At 42.2% G+C, this 25,108-nt stretch overlaps 1 long non-coding RNA gene across 1 annotated transcript in view; it reads left to right on the forward strand.

Moving 5' to 3' along the window:
* The window catches only part of LOC115458864, a 45,086-nt gene extending 20,337 nt beyond the window's left edge, over positions 1–24,749 (forward strand). Inside the window, exon 3 of the long non-coding RNA XR_003940160.1 lies at positions 24,413–24,749. This is a non-coding gene — a long non-coding RNA (uncharacterized LOC115458864). The remainder of the gene's footprint in view (positions 1–24,412) is intronic.
* The last annotated feature ends 359 nt before the right edge of the window (positions 24,750–25,108 follow it).

Here is a 25,108-nt window from a genome sequence, read left to right on the forward strand (position 1 = left end):
GGAGCAAACACAAGAAACACCAACCACAGTTCCAACAAATAGAATTCAATATGCAAATTCTAAGAACCTTGCACTGTTTCCATAAGGCTTGTCTAATTACACTTTCAATATTCCAAACTATTTTTCTTCAGCAGTCTGCTTGAGGCCTCCAATTTGGGCCAGTGGGCCTTTAATTTCTCATGCTTTGCAAGGGGGCTAGATAATTTTTTTTTTCGTCAGTGCGTGAGCTGTAGTCTTTTTCCATGCAAACATGGGCCCATAAAGCTTTTTTATGCTTGCTTGCATTTTTTTTATGCTTGCTTGTTTTTATATTTTTTGCATTACTGAGCTATTTTGCATGACTTAGCATCACAGAACAGCAACTCAGCTCACCAATGCAAATTCATATAAACCGTCAAAAAAGCAGACTTCATGTGTGAGCTTACCACCATGAAACAGTTATATGGAATGACTTTGCAAAAGTGCACTTCACCTGGAAAATAGCACAAAGCATCTGCATTTCTAGGTATTCGTTCTGTTTCTGATGTGCAGTTATGTTTTCAAAATCACTTTGTACTATTGTACAGTCTGCCATTCAATCTGCAGTCTCTCCTTGGGTGTGATGTGTAGTTCTCAGTTTGGTCTGTGAACCATATTAGCAGTGGAAAAGCTTTGGCAAAACCATGACAGCTGCCATCCATAGCTTTACCACAGTAACATATGCCACTGTTTTCCAGAGCTTTTAGAACACAGCCAACAGAATATGGTTCAAAAAGGAATTAACAATTGCTTCTGCTTATGACTAGGCCTGAAGGGGGTCTTTTACTAAGTGGCAGTAAAAGCCCAATGCGAGCTTACCGCTCGTTAAACCGGAAGTACCACCGGGCTACCGCAGCAGCCCGGCGGTAGTTCGAACCCCCAGCATGCGCCATTTCTGGCGCTAGAAAAATCTCTTTATTTTTGTAGCATCGTTGTTTACCCGGCGGTAATCAGGCAGTGCCACTCACTGCCCGGTTAAAGCCGGGTTAGCACGGGAGCCCTTACCGCCACTTCAATAGATGCGATAAGTGCTCCCTCCTGAAATGGCTGAATGGCAAGTGCTTCACTTGCCGCATGGCCAGTTCTTTAAAAAAAACAACAGCCTTTTACCTGCTGTGGTAAAAGGGGGCCTCAGCGCACATCAAAAACACGTGCTGATGCCAGTGCAGGCCCCCTTTTACCACAGCTTAGTAAAAGGACCCCTAAATCTTTTTGCTATTTTTGAATAGGAAAACTCTTTCTTCAGCATGACTGAAGTACAGTTCATTGTACTATAATTGTCCTGATGCATAACAATATGGAAAGCAAAATTCTGCTACAGATTCTGCACATTCCATTTTGCTGCAAGATCTGACAAAAAAGCCTGTTAATTTTGAAGATGAGCTCTTTCTCCTTGAGCAGACTTTTTACGCTTATCTGAGTTTATGTGAGCTTATAAATCACCAGAACCTTTATTTGCCACAGAGATATAGGTGCCAGTTCTGCAGACTAGGCACTTAGCATCCCAGCCATCGCAAGCATGGAAATTTTGTTCTCATTTCCTCAGTAAAATTACAATTGCATTTTGACATTTTATTCAATTCTCCAGTGGGTCACAGATGAGTGTAATGCTGCCTCTTCTATTCTCCCAGTTTCTTTCTAGCATGGACAGTCTTTTCCTTACACAAAAGTGAACCTTCACATTAGTGATGGTCACTTCCTAAGTCCTCCTCCTCGGAGAAATCTCACTGTGGTAGCCCTACAGGGATCTAAAGCGCATGGAGTGAACACAAAGAGGACAGAAAGTAAGAGGGAAGCACTAGAGGGAAGCAGAGATCAGTCATATAAAGTAAGACCATTACCTCCAGTATTTGGTTCTTCTTTCTCCCCATGTGTCTCAGGCTAATAGACAGGAAATGATTTCACTCAAGTGAGTAGTTACTTGCGTGCATAAATGGATCCCTCCCCCTGAAAAAAGAGAATATTTGCCCCAAAATTATAAAATATAGAGAACACACCTGAAGGAGCCTTCTTAAAGAAGACTAATGGTAGCCTTAAGCACGCCATTGTGAATCAACATCATAATTTGAAGGTTTCTACAGAAACCTTGTTATACTTATTTAAAAACAAATAATGGAATGGATTAAAAGGATAAAGGAAGAGCACAGATTATCCTCTGTAATTGGCCGTCATTGAAAGTAAATATTGTATTACTAGGGTTGATGGTGTTTTAGTCTGAAGACTGTAACTCTACTAATAAAAAAAAAAGGGAAGTCTTTCTAGTGACCAAGCCTTAGAAGCTCTCATCTTTCCTAATAATAGGGACCTGTTTGCTAATCTAATAGGAACTGGACATAACATCTGGATCTCTCATAGAGGCTGGTTTGTACTCTTTCTTTCACATGTTTGGGGGGGGGGGGTGGAAGGGGATCAGTGACCACTGGGGTTGTAAGGGGGGGTCATGTCTTAATTCCACCAGTGGTCATCTGGTCATTTAGGTCACCTTTTTGTGACATAGCCATTATTGAATCAGGTCTAGACCAAAATGTCTAACTTTAGCCCTGGACATTTTTGCTTTGTTCCATTATGGCAGAAAAACATCCAAGTTCTGGGAATGACAAAATCCTGCCCCCAATACACCCCATTGTGATTTGGATGCACTGCACATGAATTGCATAGAAAAGGGCTTAAAAATGGGTTTCAAAATAGCGATTTGGAGGTTTGGCAAAAAAAAAAAAGTTAATCTGCCGCTCTGTGCCACTTTTTGGATGTTTTTCTGTTTCAAAAATGAGCCCCATATTTAACTTTCTTGGAACTGCTTGTGAACTTTAATGCAGGCAAAATAATGAGATGCTTTGCATGAATTTGCCTGTTATACAGCTAATTATTTTTTACTGCATGGTAAACCAGATTTTGTTTGGGTTAGGTAAGCTTTGTTGGTGGCAACACATCATTGTCAATTTGAATGCATTAGAATGCAGTATCCACACAAAACAATGCCGTTATTAGTAAATAGAATGCATAGATTGCAAACCCTTTGGGGATAGAGAAATAAATGCGTGCTTTACTTGAAAGTAACAGGCATGAGCTACCAATGAAAAGGCATGAACTAAACCTAAATAAATAGTTGCATTTATAAATACATCTATTTCAATCTGTTTACAAGATTTCTAATATATATATATATATATATCTATATATATATATATATATATATATATATATATATATAAAAAGCAACACCAACGTTCTATGAAGCCTCCAGCCGGAAGTGTGAAGGGGGCGAGATATCCGGTTTCCCTATGAGTGTCTGCCCCGCCCTCTCTGTAACCAGTCAGTGAAGGAAAACAGCAGAGCACGAAATCAAATTGCTGGCTCTGTAACAGTGAAGGACTCAGAGGGGGGAGGGGAGAGAGGCCAGAGGGCAGGGACACACACACTCCCACATGCACACAGAAGAAAACATTGCTAGCCCCCCGTTTCATTTGCATCAGAAACGGAGCTTTTTTACTAGTATATATATATATATAACACAGAGTACTAGTCTCGGCACTGCACTCTCAGAGAATCCTACTCCATTGCTTTATCAGTTCCACATTATATGGACAGCTTTCTGTTCACTTTCCTCATTGGCTAGTTTGTTTACACAGAGCTGTCAAGTTACCCAGTTCCAGGAGGGAGACTTTTTGGCCAGTCCTGGTTTTAAACTTTAAGCAGTATGGTTTTTGTAGTCCCTGATTCTACCTATTGAAATCAGTGCTGAAGGTACTGTAATGCATCAGGCAAAGGTTTTAGAAATCTAGGACTGGCCTAAGATCTCCCTCCTGGAACTAAACAGCTGACTTATGCGAAATGGCCGGCTTTTCGGAGAAAAGGCCAAAATAAAAAGGCGGGCAGGAAATCAGCTGATTTGAGCGAAATGGCCGGTTTTTCGGAGAAACGGCGAAAAAAAAAAGGCGGGCAATAAATCAGATGATTTGATAGATGGCCAGTACCGTGGTCCGCGACACCGCTTCATCGCTGTCGCGAACAAAGAAAAGTCAGGTCTTACCGTGTGGGGGGAGCACGCTGAGAACTCCTGCACGCTGAAAACACCTGCGCCGCTCGCTGCCGACAAAGAGGCCCTCCCTGCCTCGTCGGCAGCTCTAATGCGGTGCCTGGGAGTCCTGCTGGAGCCCCGCCCCCTTACGGCCTCCCAACCAACTGCAGGCAGGGCCTCCTGCCGCGTCATCCAGACCGTCAGTGGGGAAGCTGGAAGGGAAGGGGCGCTCCGGCCGGGGAGCTGCCGTGCGGCAGCCACCATGTTATGTGTGGCTGCTCGGCATGCTCCTCGCCGGCCTTCCTAAATCTAGGACTGGCCTAAGATATCCCTCCTGGAACTAGGTAACTTGGAAGCTCTGTTTCACATGGTATAATATCAAAAGCCATACCGAATTTCAGATAGGTTACTCCTTCTCCACTTCCATAATTCATTATTTGATCACCTTGTCAAAGAACTTGATTAAGTTTGTTTGGACACAGGGGGTACATTCACTTCTGGCTCAGGCCCACCCAGCAGTGGTGCAACCTTAGTGTAGCTGGTGGGGATTTTCAAACCCAGTCAGCTGAATATATTGGCAGCTTGCTGTAAATCCACTCCTGTTCCCAGCTGCTGATGTCAGCACCCTGTGGATACCAAGTTCTCTTGAGCATTCACAAGAAGTGAGCATGTGTAGAATGCCAGTGTCAGCAGCTGGGAATGGCAGCTCCTTGTGACTCTGGGCAAGTCACTTAACCCTCCATTGCTCCATGTAAGCCGCATTGAGCCTGCCATAAGTGGGGAAAGCGCGGGGTACAATGTAGCAAAAATAAAATAGATACTATTGGAGATTCTACATGGAATGTTGCTACTATTTGAGATTCTACATGGAATGTTGCTACTATTGGAGATTCTGTTGCTACTATTAGAGATTCTACATGGAATGTTGCTATTCCACTAGCAAGATTCCATGTAGAAGGCTGCACAGGCTTCTGTTTTTGTGAGTCTGACGTCCTGCACGTCAGACTCACAGAAGCAGAAGCCTGCGCGGCCACATTGGTGATCTGCAAGGGCCGACTTCTACATGGAACAGTGGAGGAGTGGCCTAGTGGTTAGGGGTGGTGAACTTTGGTCCTGGGGAACTGAGTTTCGATTCCCACTTCAGGCATAGGCAGCTCCTTGTGACTCTGGCAAGTCACTTAACCCTCCATTGCCCCATGTAAGCCGGATTGAGCCTGCCATAAGTGGGAAAGTGCGGGGTACAAATGTAACAAAAATAAATAAAAATAAATAATACTGACTGCCGTGAGGGTAGCTATTGTCGGTTGCCGATGTCTTCAGCTGGCAGGGCTTGGGGATCCCCACCACCTTAGGTATTTAGAACCCTTTAACTAAAATGCACTAGAATCTGGGCTTAACACGAGGTCATGGGATTTTACTGCGAGCTAATCCCAAATTGAGCATAGCACTTTTGGAGGAAATGTTTAATATATTTCATTGCAGATCATGTGCTAATGTTGTCATTAGTGTGTGGTACCTGCCTAAAGTTAACATGGGAACAGTTTTCACATTTTATGTAGCCAGGAAGCGCATGTTAAGTATACCCCGTAATTATATAAAAGACAGCAATCTGCGCACACAATTCAATTGACTAACAAGTTAATTAGTGCCAATAATTTTAAGTAATTATTGGCATTAAAGTTAATTTAACATTACGTGCGTAAAGTTAGGCACAGGATCCGCACCTAAAATTTATGTGTGATTTGAAAAGGGGGTGAAATGGGCAGATCATCGTTAGAATGTGGCATAACTAAAATTAACGTGCATTGTTATAGAATAACGGGGATAGGTGTGTACCTTTGCACTACGTTTCAGTTGATGGAAATGGCCACGCCTAAATATTTTCAAAGACTATTTTACAAAGGTTTATAATTAAAGAACTGTGTCCCTCTTTTTAAGGCCCTTGCTGCTACTATTTAGCATTTCTATAGCGCTACAAGGCATACGCAGCGCTGTACAAACATAGAAGAAAGACAGTCCCTGCTCAAAGAGCTTACAATCTAATAGACAAAAAATAAATAAAGTAAGCAAATCAAATCAATTAATGTGAACGGGAAGGAAGAGAGGAGGGGGTAGGTGGAGGCGAGTGGTTACAAGTGGTTACGAGTCAAAAGCAATGTCAAAGAGGTGGGTTTTCAGTCTAGATTTAAAGGTGGCCAAGGATGGGGCAAGACGTAGGGGCTCAGGAAGTTTATTCCAGGCGTAGGGTGCAGCGAGACAGAAGGCGCGAAGTCTGGAGTTGGCAGTAGTGGAGAAGGGAACAGATAAGAAGGATTTATCCATGGAGCGGAGTGCACGGGAAGGGGTGTAGGGAAGGACGTTCTTTGTGTTTGCACCTAAATTTAGGCATGATTCCCGGGCTTAAGCGCTATTCTGTAAAACGCGCCTAACTTTAAGCATGGCTCACAGTACTTTTTTGGCGCCATCTATAGAATCTAACCCTTAAATGTGCTAGTTGGTTAACAAGCCCCCTTCCCAGAAATATTCTTTAAAAATCAGTAATGCTCAGGTTAATGCATGAAAACAGGCAAAATTCCACAAAACGTTTTAACTTGTTTGCGCAGTACCCTGTTTTGGCATTGCTAACCACGTGTTAAGGACTTAATTCATTTTAGTATATGGGCCCCTTAATTTTTACAAGTGTTGGGGAGTGAGGGACGGTGGGGAGTTGGGGGGGCAGGGAGAAAATGCATCATCCCCCCCCCCCCCCATTCTTCCAATTAGCCCACCCAAAATTTGCCACTGATTTGAGAAGACCTCATCACTGGGAAATCCTGGACTAAAGTAAGAGATCAGTTTTCATTTTTCTATTTTTTTTTTACAGACATGTAAAGGGTGTTCTAAAATTAAACATATCAATGTATTCCAGAGGCCTAATTAAAACACAGGGCATGTCTTTTACAAATAACTCTACAGTATTACTGCATTTCTTCAGCCCAGAAGTGAGCTTTTGGTGACAGTCCATCACAGTTCATTGGCATCTAATTTCTTAAGCCCCACAGAATTATGTCTAAGCGTCTTTAAAATGAACTTTGTACTTTGTAATTTTCCCTAGTAAGCTACTGTGCATATTTATGATGCTTTGTGTTTAAAGTACTGCCTGACTACAGTTCTGAAATATATTTGAATATAAGCTACTTTGCACTGCTATCTCTATAAAACCTAAAATAGCAACTCGAATACAGAATTGAATAGCATAGTTTGATTGATAGAAATACTGCAGCATAGAAAAGCAACATAAAGGAAAACCTTTCTAACAGTCATGCTACATTTGCTCCTTTACCCTGATTTCCTGTTTTTATTTCTATTAATTTCTCTTCATGGCTTTTCACCCTTTCCTTAGGGTTCTAAGTAACATGTCACACTTTACATCACTGTGAAAGGCCACCCTGCAGCTGCCTTAGCACACTGCACAGCTATTAGGTACATCATTCATTGTCTTCATAAAGGTCTCTCATAGTGATGGACATAAAGGGTCAGATTCAGTAAATGATTCCCAACGTTAGGCGTTATTAAGATCCGTGCAAAGCTAATATTCTACAAAGGGCTCTCTGTACAGTGCGCCCTTTACAGAATACTAGCTTGGTGCGCTTCTTGTGCCTAACTTTGAATGCGAGCACTTAAGTACATAAGTATTGGCACACTGGGACAGAGCAAAGGTCCATCAAGCCCAGCATCCTGTTTTCAACAGTGGCCAATCCAGGTCACAAATACCTGCAAGGATCCCCAAAAAGTTCAATATATTTTATGCTGCTTATCCCAGAAATAAGCAGTGGATTTTCCCCAAGTTATTTTAATAATGGTCTATGGACTTTTCCGTTAAGATGCCGCCCAAACCTTTTTTAAACCCTGCTAAGCTAACCGCCTTTACCACATTCTCTGTCAACGAATTTCAGAGTTTAATTACACATGGAGTGAAGAAAAATTTTCTCTGATTCATTTCAAATTTACTACTTTGTAGCTTCATTGCATGCCCCCTAGTCCTAGTATTTTTGGAAAGAGTAAACAGCCTGCCAAAAGCTTGTGTAAATGCTGGTGTCTAACTGATGGCGCCTTAATTTCCTGACGGAAATCAAAGCATATTCTATAACAATGCATGTAAGTTAATTGTTTAACTAGCTAATCAGTGCTAACAATTATCAGCACTAATTGGCATTAATTAAGATTTACACACACAACCCGCTAAGCTTATTCTGTAATATTGTGCACGTAAATTCTACATCACATAGTTGAAAAGGGGGAGTGGCGATGAACAGGTTGTGGGTGTTTCTAAAATCTATGTATGTTGTTATAGGATACAGCTGGCTCTCCCCCAGATTTTATATAGTGCGCCTAGGGATCCACGCTGAAATCCAAGCATATTCTATAACTACGTGTGTAACTTAATTGGTTAAAAAAGCTAATCAACTAGTTTTACACTTTCCTATCCTTGTAAATGCTTAGTAAAGTATTTAGATAAAAAATATATTTTCTTTGAACCTGAGCAACTGAAAGAATTCTTGGAAATTAAAAAAGTTACCAGATAGAGCCTGAATAATAAGAAATCTGATTAAGGTTTAATTAGGTGGATCTTAAATCCAGGCCATCTTTGTTTCATTTCTTTCTTGTTCTTCCTAAGAAATATTTACCACCAAATTTTCTTAACGCCCTAACTAAGTTTGATTAGGTGGTCTAAGAAAGAGTTAATTTTCTTTTTTTTCTTTTTAGTTTCTACTTATTTATAAAGGAGAGACTAATTATCAATATTTCCTTGAATATCAATCTACTCTGTTTTTCTGTAACAAGATGTAATGTTTGTAAGTTATTTTGAAACTTCAAATAAAAAAAAAAGCTAATCAGCATTGATAATAGGTCTTAACAAGCAATAATGAGCACTAATTGGCAATAATTAGAGTTTACGTGCACAAATCCCTAAATGTATCCTGTAACGTATGGCGCCTAAATTCTAACATGCACAGGCAAAATTGTTGCAGGGAAATTGGCATTCATGGGCATTTCAAAATTTGCACAGGTAGTTATAGAATATGGCCCAGTATGTATACATTTATGTGCTGGGATTTACGCCATGTTTTTGTTGGTGTAAATGGATGTGTGGACTATCAGGCGCTAGAATATCAACTAAGCATATTCTATATCCCATGCCTAAATTAAAGCGTGGCTTATAGAATATGCTTAGTCAGAACTGTCTACTATGTGGACTTTTTAGGCGCCAAATATAGAATCTGGCCCTCTGCGCCTAATTTAGGCATCAGAATTTATGCCAAGTAAAACTTGGCATAAATAACTGTGACTAAATTTGGTCATATGGAGAGGTGCTCGGCGTAACTCTATATACCGCACGGAAATTTAAGCCTATTCTATAAAATTTTGGCGTACTATAGAGAATACACCTAGGCATATTTTTTTCTGTGCGGAATTTTCAGGCGCCATATATAGAATCTAGCCTTAGGCATGAGAATCCAGGTATTCTATAACATTGTAACTCATTTCTGGGAATGCCCCCTGACCCACCCATTCTTCTCCTATGGCCACCTCCGCTTTGGTCGCATGCTATGAAATTTAGATGTGCATGTAATAAAACAGGGCATAGGGTAGATCCACGCATAATTCCTAATTACTGCCAATTAAGTGTTTAACACCAATTACTGATAATGCCTAATTGATTAATTAAGTTTATGTGCGGATCTAGGATTCGTGCCCAAATCTGGGCGATATACAGAATCTGGGGGAAGACTGAATTAACATGCCCTCGTTTTGTCCATCATTTTGTTTCAAACAGATTCAGATTCCCGTTGCACAGGTTTGTAAATAATTAGTTTATTAATCTAGTTTTTGTTTTCCTTCTGTCCAACAATGCACAAACAACAAGCAACGCAGCAGTCTTGATCAAAAGTCCTCTTCCATCTGCCCCTCTACCTTTGCACAAAGTATTATGATTTTTTTCCCCCATTTTACTCTATGCTCATGAGAAAAGAGTGATGGAGACTGTGTGCAGGGCAAGTAGTTATAACGCTTAAATACATATGGAGCAACTATTTTCTTTAGACTTTATAAATAACAATGAAATGTTGTTGATATCACCTTCATTGTCTGGTATTGTTGAATATTTTATTTTTGCACATTTTTATATTGGCTTCATTTTATTGTCATTATTCTTTTACACTGTTTTAAAGCTACAGTACAAAGTGGCCTTAGTGCACCCTTACATTATTTTTTTTCCCTATATGCTAAGGCCATTTTTATCACAGCAGTAAAATGACCAAATTTCTATTTTTCTTATAGGTATGAAATGGACTTATTAGCATTGAGGGACCCTTTTACTAAGCCGTGTAGGTGCATACATACATCCTACGTGCATCAATTTTGAACTGCCCAGCTTCCACGTGGCCCAGGCAGTAATTTCATTTTCTACGCGCACCCACTATGCGTCCCGGAATATTTCTGGTGCACGGCGCTAACCAGGCGGTAATCAGCATTGTACGTTTGCTGATGATTACCGCCTGCTTAACACATGAGACTTTACTGCTAGGTCAATGGGTGGCGGTTAGGTCTCAGGCCCAAAATGGACGTGCGCCAATTTTTATTTTTCCGTATGTCCATTTTCGGTTAAAAAAGGCCTTTTTTGCAGGTGCGCTGAAAAATGGACCTGGGCGCGTCCAACACACACGTCTACACCAGTGCAGGCCACTTTTCGGCACACCATAGTAAAAGGACCTCATAGTGCACACTAATTCAGCATACTAAGCTTTAGTGAAAGGGCCCTAAGTAAATAAGTTATCGATTAGTTTAGTCCTGGATAGGTCTGGCACACTTATCATTTGCTATATATATTCAATACTGCTACCTATAAGTTCCATAGTTGGCGCTCAACTTAAGGCGATGATCTCATTGGCTCAAAACTGATCCATTTGTGGTTATGATGGTTATTTTAGAAGCCCTTCGGTAGTACTGTGAAGCTGCCACTAAAGGTTGCAGCAACCATTTTGAAGGAGGAACTGTGATAAGCAGAATCAGGTAGGCATTACTCCTTCCCTCTAAGCACTAGACCACCATGGATCATATATGTAGGCTGGGGTGGGGGGGCTATGATCCTGTTGGGGAGCTCTTTTACGGTTAGGTCTGGGGAGAAGGTAGGGTCCTACGGAGGGGGAGCGGGAAGGGATCAGATTGTGTTGTGGGAGAGTCGGGAGAATGTGGAGCACATGAATATACACAGGCTAGTTCCCAGAAACTATGCAGGTATTGGCCTATGGGTATAGTTATCACTGCTTTTTGTGTGGTTCTATCTGCCTTCTTAGCTATGCGGGCACCGGCATTGACTATCACTGATACCCACATACCTGCCAGTCCCTCCCTGACTCTGCCCCTGAACCATTCCTCCGCTGCCTGTAGAAGATGGCCGATTAGAAGCCTCTCCTGCCCACTTAAATTGTTTTCAATGTCGACCTCTGTACATTTGTTGATGTTGGTAATTTAGTTAATGATCAATTTTTGTTTTATTATAATTTATGCTTTGACCCCAAAAGTTAATTTTGGATTTATATTTCACTCCTAGGATCCATTGGGAGTATACAGAATAAATACAATAAATACAGACAACCAACTTTACCATAAAACTATTATGAAAATGCATTGTAAACCACCTTGTGTACTCAGAGTGAAGACAAGTCTTCAGTAAAATTTAGTGTAATTCCTATACGCTCATTAGCACTGGATTACCATGTGAGCCATTACCATCTACAAACAGGGGTGTCAATAAGTGATCATGCAGTAATTGGCTGCATACTAATGGCAACGTTAATGCATGGCTATTAATTTGAAAAATAGGAAATCAGCCATTTTATTGCTGTGGTGAAAATGGCCTTAGCGAGTGGGGAAAAAAGCCACACAAGGGTGCGCTAAGGCCACTTTTTACAGCAGCTTAGTAAAAGGACCCCATAATAAGGGCACATACAGTGGCTGACCGTTGCCTTATGACATAGATGAAAAGAACTGAAGTGTTCAGGAGAGATATTTTCATAATATAAATAATATAATATGGAAAATCATTTTACAAATTGACACTGCACTGGACATATGACATATTTTGATGTATTGGTTAATGGATTTGCAGAAATGTTTTATCATGGTCTTATTAATTAAACATCAAAAATATTCTTTCTAAAAAGATGCAATAAGAAAAATGACACAAATCAGCTTTAATTACACACGCACCTGGTCAAGTTTGTAACTACATGAATGTATAAATAATATGTGCATATTTATTCCCTGCCTGTGTACCAGTGAATTTTTAAAATAAAAAAAATGTCTACTTTCAATTTGAAAATTACCCTGGGGGATTTATGTGCATATATTTATACACTTCTAATAACTGAAAATGCAACCTCCAACTAATGAAGACTATTTCTTAAACATACACCTGGTTGTCAATCTCTCTTGGTTACAGAGGAAAAAGCCTCTACCTGTCTGTGATCAAAATTTAAACAATTAACAGGCTTATTTTCGAAAGAGAAGGGTGCCCATCTTTCGACACAAATCGGGAGATGGGCGTCCTTCTCTCAGGGTCGCCCCAAATCGGCATGATCGAAAGCCGATTTTGGGCGTCCCCAACTGCTTCCCGTCGCGGGGATGACCAAAGTTCCTGGGGGCTTATCAGAGGTGTAGCGAAAGTGGGACTGGGGCGTGCCTAACAGATGGATATCCTTGAGTGATAATGGAAAAAAGAAGGGCGTCCCTAACGAGCACTTGGCCGACTTTACTTGGTCCATTTTTTCTTACGACCAAGCCTCAAAAAGGTGCTCAATGACCAGATGACCACTGGAGGGAATCAGGGCTGACCTCCCCTGACTCCCCCAGTAGTGACTAACCCCCTCCCACCCTGAAAAAACAACTTTAAAAACTTTTTTTTGCCAGCCTCAAATATCATACTCGGATCCATTGCAGCAGTATGCAGGTCCCTGGGGGGGGGGGGGAGGTGTGTGTGTGTCAGCGGAGGCATAGCGAAGGCGTGGACGTTCCTCTTTCAAACATTTTGGACATCCTGAACTGCCCCCCCCCCCCACAGGGACAGCCAAATTTCAAGGGAGTGGAATGGAGTGGGGGAGTGGCCTAGTGCTTAGAGCACTGGGTCTTGCAATCCAGAGGTGACCAGTTCAAATCCCATTGCTGCTACTTGTGATCCAAAATCCAACTAAATAAATAAAGGGGGGTGTCAGAGGCATAGCAAAGGCATGGATATCCTTCTCACAGAAACATCCACATTTTGGACGTCCTCAACTGCCCGTCGCAGGGATGGAGGCATAGCGAAGGTGCCTAACACTTGGACATCCTTCACCCATACTAAAAAAAAAAATAAGACGTCCCTGACGAGCACTTGGACTTGTTTTCACCTGGACTTGTGTTTTTTTAAGGTTGTAGACGGCAATTTATTTAAGGTTGTAAACGGCTATTATACATGAAGCTTGTCTGCGTGTATGAAGCTGTCTTTGGCATGCGCAGAGCAGCCACGCATAACGCTTGGCTGCTCTGCACTGGTTTGCCCTCCTTAGGAAGGAAATCATGTGCAAATGAGATAAAAGCGAGCAGCTCATTTGCATGCAATTTCCTTCATGCATACCCGTTCCTTTCCGAATCGCTAAGGGATCGGTAAGGGAAGGGCATTTTCCGTTCAGTTAGTGCATCAGTTAGTCCACTTCAGTGCCCCCTAGGTTGCCCAGATGGTGTCCTGGCATGTCAGGGGGACCAGTGCACTACAAATGCTGGCTTCTCCCATGACCAAATGAGTTGGATTTGGTCGTTTTTGAGATGAGTGTCCTCGGTTTCCATTATGGCTGAAAACCGGGAACGACCATCTCAACACTTATGTCGACCATATCTAAGGTCAATCTAAATGTTGAGATTTGGGCGTCCCCGACTGTATTATCGAAACGAAAGATGGCTGCCCATCTTGTTTCAATAATACGGGTTTCCCCACCCCTTCGCGGGGACGTCCTGCGAGGACGCCCTCAGGAAAACCTGGGCGTCCCATTCGATTATGCCCCTCTATATGACCCACAGAATTCATTCTTCATCGGCTTAAAAAACCTCCGTTTGTGTGTTTAAGTGCTTTCTTCTGAATCTGTCTATAATTTTCTTTTTTTAATTTTCTTTTGATATCAGCTTATAACACTTAGCATATGGCACTTATCTTCAATATCCATCCGACGGGGTCCCGTTTCGCCAGTGTAAACTTTGTCAAGGGAATCTGTGTGCATTTGCCGTTATTTGTATGGTCACAACTTTCTTGCTCCTTTGCTGGTCTATTTCTTAAACTTGTTGTTTTCTTACTCGTACTTGGTTGATTACCAGAACTAATTTGTCTCATATCTGCATCTCTGTAAGCCCGTAAGTTCCATGGACGTATTATACAATATAAAACATGATGGGGATAATTCTATAATGCAATACCCACAAATAATGAACACACTATTAGTGAAACTACAACCTCCAATGAGGACTCAAAGTCAATATAGTTGATCAAAATTCAACTAAATTGGATCTCAGTCCTTATAGGAGGTGGTAATTTTAAAATGGCCTGCCTAATTTTAGGTGGCAGGAAGGCATTCAATTAGCAGTATTCTAGATCTTTGCAGGCTAAATGATCTCTTATAGATTATCAATTAACAGAAAAATAAGCTCCACGAGTTGATGGTTTGTACTTTGCCCATGGGTGTGCATATGGGGGCAATCTGTCTTAATGTATGTGTGTTTTCAGTCATTTGTGCTTATATTCTATAAAGACATTTATAGAATAGGCTTAAAATATGCACCACCACCCCTAATTCTATACATTGCCCTACATGTGTGCTCGATTTAATTGAATGAACCAATTAGTGCCGGTAATTAGCATTTTAATAAGCAATTATTAGCACTAATTATATTTAATTGCAACTTATACACATAACTTTTGGCACAAGATCCACACCTACAGTTTATGTGTGAGTAAAAAAAAAAGGCACGGAAATGGGAGGGTCATGGGTGGAACGGGGTGTTCCTAGCATTTACGCACTTTGTTATAGAATAACGGGGATACGTGCCTAATTTAGATTCATACATTTGCACCACGTTTCAGTAGGTGCACATGGCCACGCCTACAGTTAGGTGCAAGTTCCGGGTATAAGTGTTATTCTATAAACCGCGACTAACTTTAACTGCGACTTATACAATAGTGCTTTTTTTGGCACTGATCTTTTAGGCGCCATATTTAGAATCTAGCCCCATATCTGTTCCTATAGTGAATGCCTTGTTACAATATTAGCCTCAACATGGTTTACGATGAATACAACTGTTAATATTGAAACATTCTTCAGGGTCTGTTTTATCTCTGACTTTACCTTCCTTTCCCTGACAATTTTACAGTTGCAATAGTTGCCATTTGCTACACTTACATGAAACTTGCCAGTAGGTGTGATGTCAGTGACCACTTTTTTGTTTGTTTGTTTGCTTGTTTTTAGTTTCTTACAGGCATTTTGGACATGTAAATGTCACTGGATGTTTTTCTTCAAGATAGGGTACCAATAAATTATCTTATAATAACACTGACCCATGTTGATTTGGAAAGGATGAAAATACTCCAGCTTTTCTAAAATATCTGACTTTATCATCACATTCAATTTTTCATTACTTTCAGTTCTTCATAGGTTAAAATTCATTTCTTCCTTCACCTTTTACTTTTTCAGTTTGAACTTGATTATATCCTTTCCTCACGAATGTTCTGCTTAAAATCTTCTGCTTCTTTATCATATGCAATGCAACTTGAACAATTTGTGCAGATACTCATAAATTGACCTTTTGGAATTTCTTTTCACAGGAGTGGGTAGTGTGCATTATTAAAACATGCATACTAATTTGTTACAGCCAATTTCAGATTAATTTTGGCAGCCAGGATCCTCCAGTGTTTAGCTCACACTCTCTCTCTATCCTTTACAAACCAGAAGAAAGGCAAAATTCAAATTTGGAATAACAAAGGGCTTAGTATTGTTAATAAAGAATGAAAGATGGAAACCTACGCAAAACAGTTAATGTCAACCAAATCCTTACAATGCCTTGCTGGACCCCTCTGCCACATCCCAGTGGCAGCCATCCTGAGCTTCATGTACCATGTAGCTGAATATTACCCATAGTGGGCTCCCCACCCTTTTCCAATGGGTCAACTACTAGAAGCAATCATCTGATCAGACTTTTCTACTGTCATCTGATAAAACCTCTAAGTCATACCAATGATAAGATCAGAATGCTAATCAATGCCAACTGGGAAAGACACCTATACCATGCCTCAAAATATGGAAAATAGAAAAAAGAACTCCATGACAGGATTCAAATGCATACATGCAGAGAGTGGGTAGGAAAGGAGCTGAGACCAAAAGGTGCAGAATACGGAAAAGGAAAACCATATCAATCTCTCTCCCTTTATAACTTTGCATGGTCCTCTGCCTGGCTATCTAAAAATTGGTGCTCAGCATTTGGATGACCTGGATGCTAACTTCAGAAAAATATATGTGCAGACCAAGATGGCTGCTGGCAGGACTGCTTGTGATGAGCTCTGAGTAAACAAACTTCCTATCTGACAAATCCTTATGCAGGCATGGTAAAGTGGAAAGGGACAGTGAGAGTTGGCTTACCTCCTTCCTCTCCAGGTGGTGGTCTGGTGCAGATGAGCAGTCTTTGCTTTATTGGCTCTGGTGTCACACTGAGAGATGGGGAGCAATAGTCTAGTGGTAAGCAACCTGCTAGTACAGGTGCCCTAGATCACAGTGGTCTTGAGCCCTGATGAGTGGCCTTTTTCCTTCAACCACAGAGAGTGTAGTCAATTGCCATGTGCTTTGGCAGTGCAAAATCAGGAAGCACTTGGTGCCAGCACTGTCAATGAGGGAAGTAGTTTGATGTTGAAGCCCACAAGCTCTTTGGGTAAGCAAGTTGTAGTGGGGATATATCTGTCAGGAAATGCCAGGCTGCGGGAAGAGTTGATGACTAGAAGAGATCCTGTTGAGGTCAAGACATGAGGTCATTCTGAGCTGGGCTCTGGAAGTCAAGATCTGGAAAACTCCCAGTGTATACCTGTTCCACTCAGGTAAAGCCAACAACTATAATGCTTAACACTGTTTGATCTGCTACATCAAATATGGAATCCTCTCGTGAACTGAATAGATCGTGTCCTGGGTTTAATGGTGGAATTAATGGAGTGAATGTATGGTGTGGAGCAAAAGCATGCAGAGCTACAGTCTAAGTTGGGAACTACAAGTCAACAGAAGGTCTCTGTAACTGTAATTTAGCTTTGACTGAAGACCAAGCAATTGTCAACTGAAAATTGGAGACTTTCGAAAATGATAGCAAATGGCTTAATCTAAGAATTATTAATTTCCTGTGTGATGAGCTTTTCTCCTGTGATACTCAGAAGTGTTATGTTGATATGTTTTAAAGTTACTTCAGGACTCTAGTCCCCCTACCACCAGGTCTGTTTATCTGCCATCCTGGGGTCCAGGGCAACATGGAGGGAGTCTTTTGGTGAGGGAGCTAAATCTTTCTCAAGATAGCCTAGACTTTTCTAGACTATTGAATACGTAATATTCTCTTTGAGTTCAAAAACGAACAATTTCTGGGGACTAATATTTGTTTTTCCTGATTTATCTAGGGCAGCTCAGGAGAGGCATAAATCTTTTGGTTGAGGCAAACTGTTATTTTCTTGGATCTATTTTTATGTTATAGTAACCAGTTCTTTAGAGGATCAAAGAGACTGTTAATAATTCAAAACTCTAACTCTTCAACAAATATTAAACTCAATTCTGGGAGGAAAAAGCCTCATATCCCCTACTTTTTATTCATCATATAAATGATGTTAGAAAACTGCTATTACATATGTAGATCCCTGGGATATAGATATTGCAAGTGGGTGTGGTTTAGGCATGGTTTGAATGGTCTAAAAAGCATGTATGTGATTCCTATTTTACAATGGGAATACATGTATATTTAATATTTGAACACTGGCTTTTGCACTTGTTTCTGAGCACAAACAGGTTTTGTCCAAGGCTTGAAGCAAGTGATTGAGGAGATAATTGTCTTGTCCTTCTGGGGTTTGTTAAAATGTACATTTTGGGGATTTCACTCTTTAATTTGCTCTCTGTATATGTTTAGTTTTCTGAAATGGAGATCCTACATGTTTCATTGCCAGCACTTAGATGTCAAAGTTTAAGTTCATATGTGTTATATGGTCATTCATGTTGGCCACAACAAAGTGGTGTTGAAAATTGGCACTTCACGTATAGTCATCTGCATCTATATGTAGAAGATACGTTCTGTGCACGTGTACGTTTTTTTAAAATTGCTATTCCTGCTGTATTAGCAAATACATGTGTGACCCCCTCAGGAAAATGCCTCTGCTGCCAAGCAGGAGGTGGAAGGGTCTCCTGCAGGTCACTATGGTGCTGGAAGCGCTGGCCAGATGGATGGAGATGGGAGGGCGGGGGGGGGGGGGAGAGCCCAGCCTCAGGAGGTGGGGTGAGATGAGAAAAGGGATTGTGTTGGTGGAAAGGGGTCTTTGGTTGCCCAACCCCCGCTGAGTACTGAGGAGGAGTCCTGGAGCTGAACGGGTGGACTCTAGTGTGGCTGGCTGACAAAACCTCTGTCAAGGGGCAGAGGGGTCTATGGTCGGTTCCGCAATGTGGCGAACCATGAGAAGGAAGGAGTGCCTGGTGGGAAAGGCCATCCTAGGCAAGGGGGAAGTGGGCGTAGATGAGACCAACTCCCAGTAGGATGAGTTGAAGTTGCCCAGGGATCCCTGATCTGGGATGGGCTGGACTTATACTAGTCATTAACCGGATGTGACTTTGGCCTCTTATGCACTTGAACTGTAATCATGAGTGCTGTTCCATGAACTGTTATTTGGTCTGAGTTAATCCAGTAAAGGAAAGGTTTGAAGTTTCCCTATTGTGACTGCTGGTTATACATAGTATACATAGTAGATGATGGCAAAAAAAGACCTGCACGGTCCATCCAGTCTGCCCAACAAGATAACTCATATTTGCTGCTTTTTGAGTATACCCTACTTTGATTTGTACCTGTGCTCTTCAGGACACAGACCGTATAAGTCTGCCCAGCACTACCCCCGCCTCCCAACCACCAGCCCCGCCTCCTAACCACCGGCTCTGGCACAGCCCGTATAAGTCTGCCCAGCACTATCCTCACCCCCCAACCACCAGCCCTGCCTCCCAACCACCGGCTCTGGCACAGACCGTACAAGTCTGTCCAGCACTATCCCCGCCTCCCAACCACCAGTCCCGCTTCCCACCACCGGCTCTGGCACAGACTGTATAAGTCTGCCCAGCACTATCCCCGCCTCCCAACCACCAGCCCCGCCTCCCGATCTTGACTAAGCTCCTGAGGATCCATTCCTTCGGCACAGAATTCCTTTATGCTTATCCCATGCATGTTTGAATTCCGTTACCGTTTTCATTTCCACCACCTCCTGCGGGAGGGCATTCCAAGCATCCACTACTCTCTCCGTGAAAAAATACTTTCTGACATTTTTCTTGAGTCTGCCCCCCTTCAATCTTATTTCATGTCCTCTCGTTCTATCATCTTCCCATCTCCGGAAAAGGTTCGTTTGTGGATTAATACCTTTCAAATATTTGAACGTCTGTATCATATCACCCCGTTTCTCCTTTCCTCCAGAGTATACATGTTTAGTTCAGCAAGTCTCCCCTCATACGTCTTGTAACGCAAATCCCATACCATTCTCGTAGCTTTTCTTTGCACTGCTTCAATTCTTTTTACATCCTTAACAAGATACGGCCTCCAAAACTGAACACCAATACTCCAGGTCGAGCCTCACCAACGACTTATACAGGGCATCAACACCCCCTTTCTTCTGCTGGTCACACCTCTCTCTATACAGCCTAACCACCTTCAAGCTACGGCCACCGCCTTGTCACACTGTTTTGTCGCCTTCAAATCCTCAGATACTATCACCCCAAGATCCCTCTCTCCGCCCGTACTTATCAGACTCTCCCCGCCTAACACATACGTCTCCCGTGGATTTCTATTCCCTAAGTGCATCACTTTGCATTTCTTCGCATTGAATTTTAATTGCCAAACCTTAGACCATTCTTCTAGCTTCCTCAGATCCTTTTTCATGTTTTCCACTCCCTCCCGGGTGTCCACTCTGTTACAGATCTTAGTATCATCCGCAAATAGGCAAACTTTACCTTCTAACCCTTCAGCAATGTCACTCACAAATATATTGAACAGAATCGGCCCCAGCACCAATCCCTGAGGCACTCCACTACTCACCTTTCCCTCCTCTGAGCGAATTCCATTCACCACCACCCTCTGGCGTCTGTTCGTCAACCAGTTCCTAATCCAGTTCACCACTTCAGGTCCTATCTTCAGCCCCTCCAGTTTATTTAAAAGCCTCCTGTGGGGAACCGTGTCAAAAGCTTTGCTGAAATCTAAGTAGATTACGTCCATAGCTCGTCCCTGATTCAGTTCTCCTGTCACCCAATTAAAGAACTCAATGAGATTCGTTTGGCACGATTTCCCTTTCGTAAAACCATGTTGTCTCGGATCTTGCAACTTATTGGCTTCCAGGAAATTCACTATCCTTTCCTTCAGCATCGCTTCCATTACTTTTCCAATAACCGAAGTGAGGCTTACCGGCCTGTAGTTTCCAGCTTCTTCCCTATCACCACTTTTGTGAAGAGGGACCACCTCTGCCGTTCTGCAATCCCTCGGAACCTTTCCCGTCTGCAAGGATATATTAAACAAATCTTTAAGAGGATCCGCCAAAACCTCTCTGAGCTCCCTCAATATCCTGGGGTGGCTCCCGTCCGGTCCCATGGCTTTGTCCACCTTTAGCTTTTCAAGTTGTTATTTGAAAGAGGATTTTTGCACACCTGTGGGTGGGAATACCTTCTGGCCTACCGGAGATTTTCTTCAGCCCTGGCCTAATGCTCAGCTTATCAGTTCTGAACCTGTTTTGTGGATCCTGGTTGTGGGTACTCAACCCGAGGAGCTTAGCTGGCACCCCAGACAGTAAGGTGAGACCAGGGTTATACATCTGTATTTGTCAGCATCCTTATTGTATTTTTCAAAAGGCTTTATTTTTGGAAGAGCCTTTTAAAAGTAGTCACAGAAATGTGAATGATCTGACCTGGATGTACATTTCCACATCGAGCCCCTATGTAAAATGGGGCTTCTTGTACATTTTTTTCAATCATCCCCTGCAACTCCAAAGTGTACTTGATAAGAGAAAAGGGAATATAATATGTTGCTCTGGCTGCTTTGTTCTGAGTGGGTGTGTCTAGCGAGTATTGTCATGTACCATGATCACTGTTTCCTCTAAGCCGAGCAGGAGTTCTCCACTTACAGTCCTGCCAGTAGGGGGTGCTGTTTCACTACTACAATGAAAATCTCTTAAAGACTATTCCCAGTACTTCCCCATCCTCCTCCCTCCTGTCCCCTTGGCTTCTTCTTGCCCAGTATCTAGTCTTTCCTCACCCCTGTCCTACTCTACCTTTAATGACTTTTTCTCAACTCTTGTACACCCATCTTGGTCATCATTTTCACCTTCAGACACTGTTCTGTCTCTTAGAGGTCCTTAAAACCATGTGTATCACTCCCTGACAGCTAGACCCTCTTCCATCCACATGGTTTTGGCTTCCAACTTTGAACCTACTGCCTACTATGCTGACTGTTTAACACTAGCCTGTCCACCGGTCAGGTTCCCATGCTACGAAAGATAGCCATAGTTTGCCCAATTCTAAAAAAAAAATCCTTCCCTTGATCCTCTAGAGCAAGCTCACTAACATCCAGTTTCCAACCTTTTTTTTCTATCTAAGGTGCTGGAAAAAGTAGTCTTCCTTCAAGCTTCATCTTTTATTGAGAACACCCTTGCTCTACACCCTAGGCAATCTGGTTTCAGGGCCAACTTTAGCACAGAAACAGTTCTAGCTTTTCTTCTTAGTGAAATCCATACTTACCTAGATAGGCCACAGTATTGTACTGGCTGTATCACTTGACCTATCAGCTGCTTTCGACTTAGTTGATCACACCCTCTTAATATCCTGCCTTTTTTCCCTTGGATTCCATGGTACCATTCTCTCTTGGTTTTGTTCTTTTATTTCAAACCGATCATACAAGGTTCTTACTAACTCCTATATGTCCTCTCCCTGCTCATTACCCTGTGGAGTTCCCCAGGGCTCTATATTATCCCCTCTTCTCTTTAATCTCTACCTCAGTCCTCTCACTACTCTTATCCAATCCTCAGGCATCTCTAGTTATTTCTATGCAGATGACATCCTACTTCTCTTCCCTACAGATCCGCATTCTCCTTCCATTACCTCTCTTCAGAAGTCTTTCTTTGGTTTGCCGATTGGCTTGCTGACCATAAAATGGTCCTGAACCCACAGAAAATGGTAGCCTGCTGGCTTACTGGTGGCCCTTCCATCCAAACCTCTGCTCTCCAACTTTGGGTGCGAGGATTTATATTAACTGCTGCAAATCCTGTTGCATAATTTAGACTCTGATCCCCAGTATTCAGTTATACTGAGCGCATCTTTAGTGGACACCCCTGACACTCTCATGGCCACACCCCTGTTGAGTTGCACACTAAGGAGGTCTTTTACTAAGCTACGGTAGTGTCTTAGCTCATGGTAGAAATTAGCTGGCAGTAACGCTGAGACGCCCGCCTTGACTTTATAACCGCTAGCTGATTCTACCGTGAGCTAAAAGAACTGCCACAGCTTAGTAAAGACCCCCTAAAAGATCTGTGTGCAGATCTTTATAGAATAGCATGTAACAAGATGTGCACACAAATCCAAATTGTTGCTAATCAACACCATAATTGAGTTGTTATAATTGTTTAATTGGTGCTAATTAGCTCATTAGCCAATTTAGTTGCATGCACATCTCAGGATTGTGCAGAAGTTTGTGCACATAAATTTGGGTGACATTTATAGATTTGCCCTTCACAAGCCAAAAGTAGCATACGGTAACTGTAAAGCTTCCTGTTAATTGTTGGGGGTTTGCCCAACCTTCTTCCTTATCCTCAGAAACAATTAAGAGTTTGCAGCTAAAGTGTCCTGTGCTAGTTTACCATCTGTATGCGTAAGTGCATAGTATTATTTTTTTTTGAGGAGGGGTGGGGCATGGAAGGGAAATGGGCAGCGGTGTGTATGAATGCAGTAACCAGTTAGCACATGCACATTAGTGCACTAACTGGTTGCGCTGATGTTGCGATGTTTATAAACTGCTTTGTTATATGTGGCATGCTGATTGCTTCTTGAGTTTATCTGTGTAGTTATTTAGTGTAGTTACTGCTGTCTGGATGTCTGAACGCCACCTGAAATTAAACATGACAAAACCGAGCTTCTCATTTTTCCCCCAAACCCACCTCCCACTCCCCCCCGTTTTCTATTTCTGTTGATGGCTTCTCTCATTCTCCCTGTCTCCTCAGCTCGAAACCTTGGGGTCATCTTTGACTCTTCTCTCTCCTCTCTGCTCATATCCAGCAGATCGCCAAGATCTGTCATTTCTTTCTGTACAACATCCGTAAAATCCGCACCTTTCTTTCCGAGCACTCTACCAAAACCTTCATCACACCCTTGTCACCTCTCGTTTAGACTACTGCAATCTGCTTCTTGCTGCCTCCCACTTAGTCACCTCTCCCCTCTCCAATCGGTTCAAAACTCTGCTGCCCGTCTCGTCTTCCACCAGGGTCGCTTTACTCATACTACCCCTATCCTCAAGTCGCTTCACTGGCTCCCTATCCGTTTTCGCATCCTGTTCAAACTTCTTCTACTAACCTATAAATTTACTCACTCTGCTGCTCCCCAGTATCTCTCCACATTCGTCCTTCCCTACACCCCTTCCCATGCACTCCGCTCCATGGATAAATCCTTCTTATCTGTTCCCTTCTCCACTACTGCCAACTCCAGACTTCGCGCCTTCTGTCTCGCTGCACCCTACACCTAGAATAACTTCCTGAGCCCCTGTGTCTTGCCCCATCCTTGGCCACCTTTAATCTAGACTGAAGCCCACCTCTTTAACATTGCTTTTGACTCGTAACCACTTGTAACCACTCGCCTCCACCTACCCTCCTCTCCTCCTTCCTGTACACATTAATTGATTTGATTTGCTTACTTTATTTTTGTCTATTAGATTGTAAGCTCTTTGAGCAGGGACTGTCTTTCTTCTATGTTTGTGCAGCGCTGCGTACGCCTTGTAGCGCTATAGAAATGCTACATAGTAGTAGTAGTAGTAGGTGCGAAAATCTTTCACTCTAACCAAACTTATTTTTATGGACAGATGCCAGACTCCTAATGAAGGCACTTAAGCTGAAACGTGGCCCTTGTCGAGTCAAGTGAAGATTCACAAGAAAGACCTCATTGCCTTTTTACCATCTTCACGGTTTTGTTCATCCTAATGCTGGGTTAATGCCAAAGTGCTAACATTAGTGCATGACCATATATGAACTAAATACAACAAAAGGCTTTTTCACAGCTGCATTAGAAAGAGTCTTAGCATGCGGGAAAGACCCACGTAAGAATGCAGTAAGCCCATTTACCTAGTGCAGCTTGCTATAAGGGCCCCATATTGAGTCATGAGCTTTAAAGGATAAGAGTCTGTTTCATGTGATAACCTAGTCCACCAGACACAAATGTCCCAAAATTCTCTAAATGGTGCTCAAAATTGAGTGTGCAAATTTGGGCGTGCCCAATTTGAATGCATATTTAATTGAATGACCCAGTTAGCACCAATAATTGACCACTAATAGGCAGTTATTGGTGCTAATGGGTAACAATTTGCATTTACATGTGCATGGATCTTGGCGCTAAGCACTATTCTATAATGGCACCCAACTCGGAGCACCGGTTATAGAATAGCGCTTACCAGTCACTTTTTTGGCACCCAAATTTGGGCGCTATTTACTGAATTTAGCGCACGGTGTGTTCACACTGTTTATTTCAAAGTTTGTCAAATTATTAAACTTTACTTTTCATT

Source organism: Microcaecilia unicolor, unplaced genomic scaffold (genome assembly GCF_901765095.1).
Source record: "Microcaecilia unicolor unplaced genomic scaffold, aMicUni1.1, whole genome shotgun sequence".
NCBI classification, from domain to species: domain Eukaryota; kingdom Metazoa; phylum Chordata; class Amphibia; order Gymnophiona; family Siphonopidae; genus Microcaecilia; species Microcaecilia unicolor.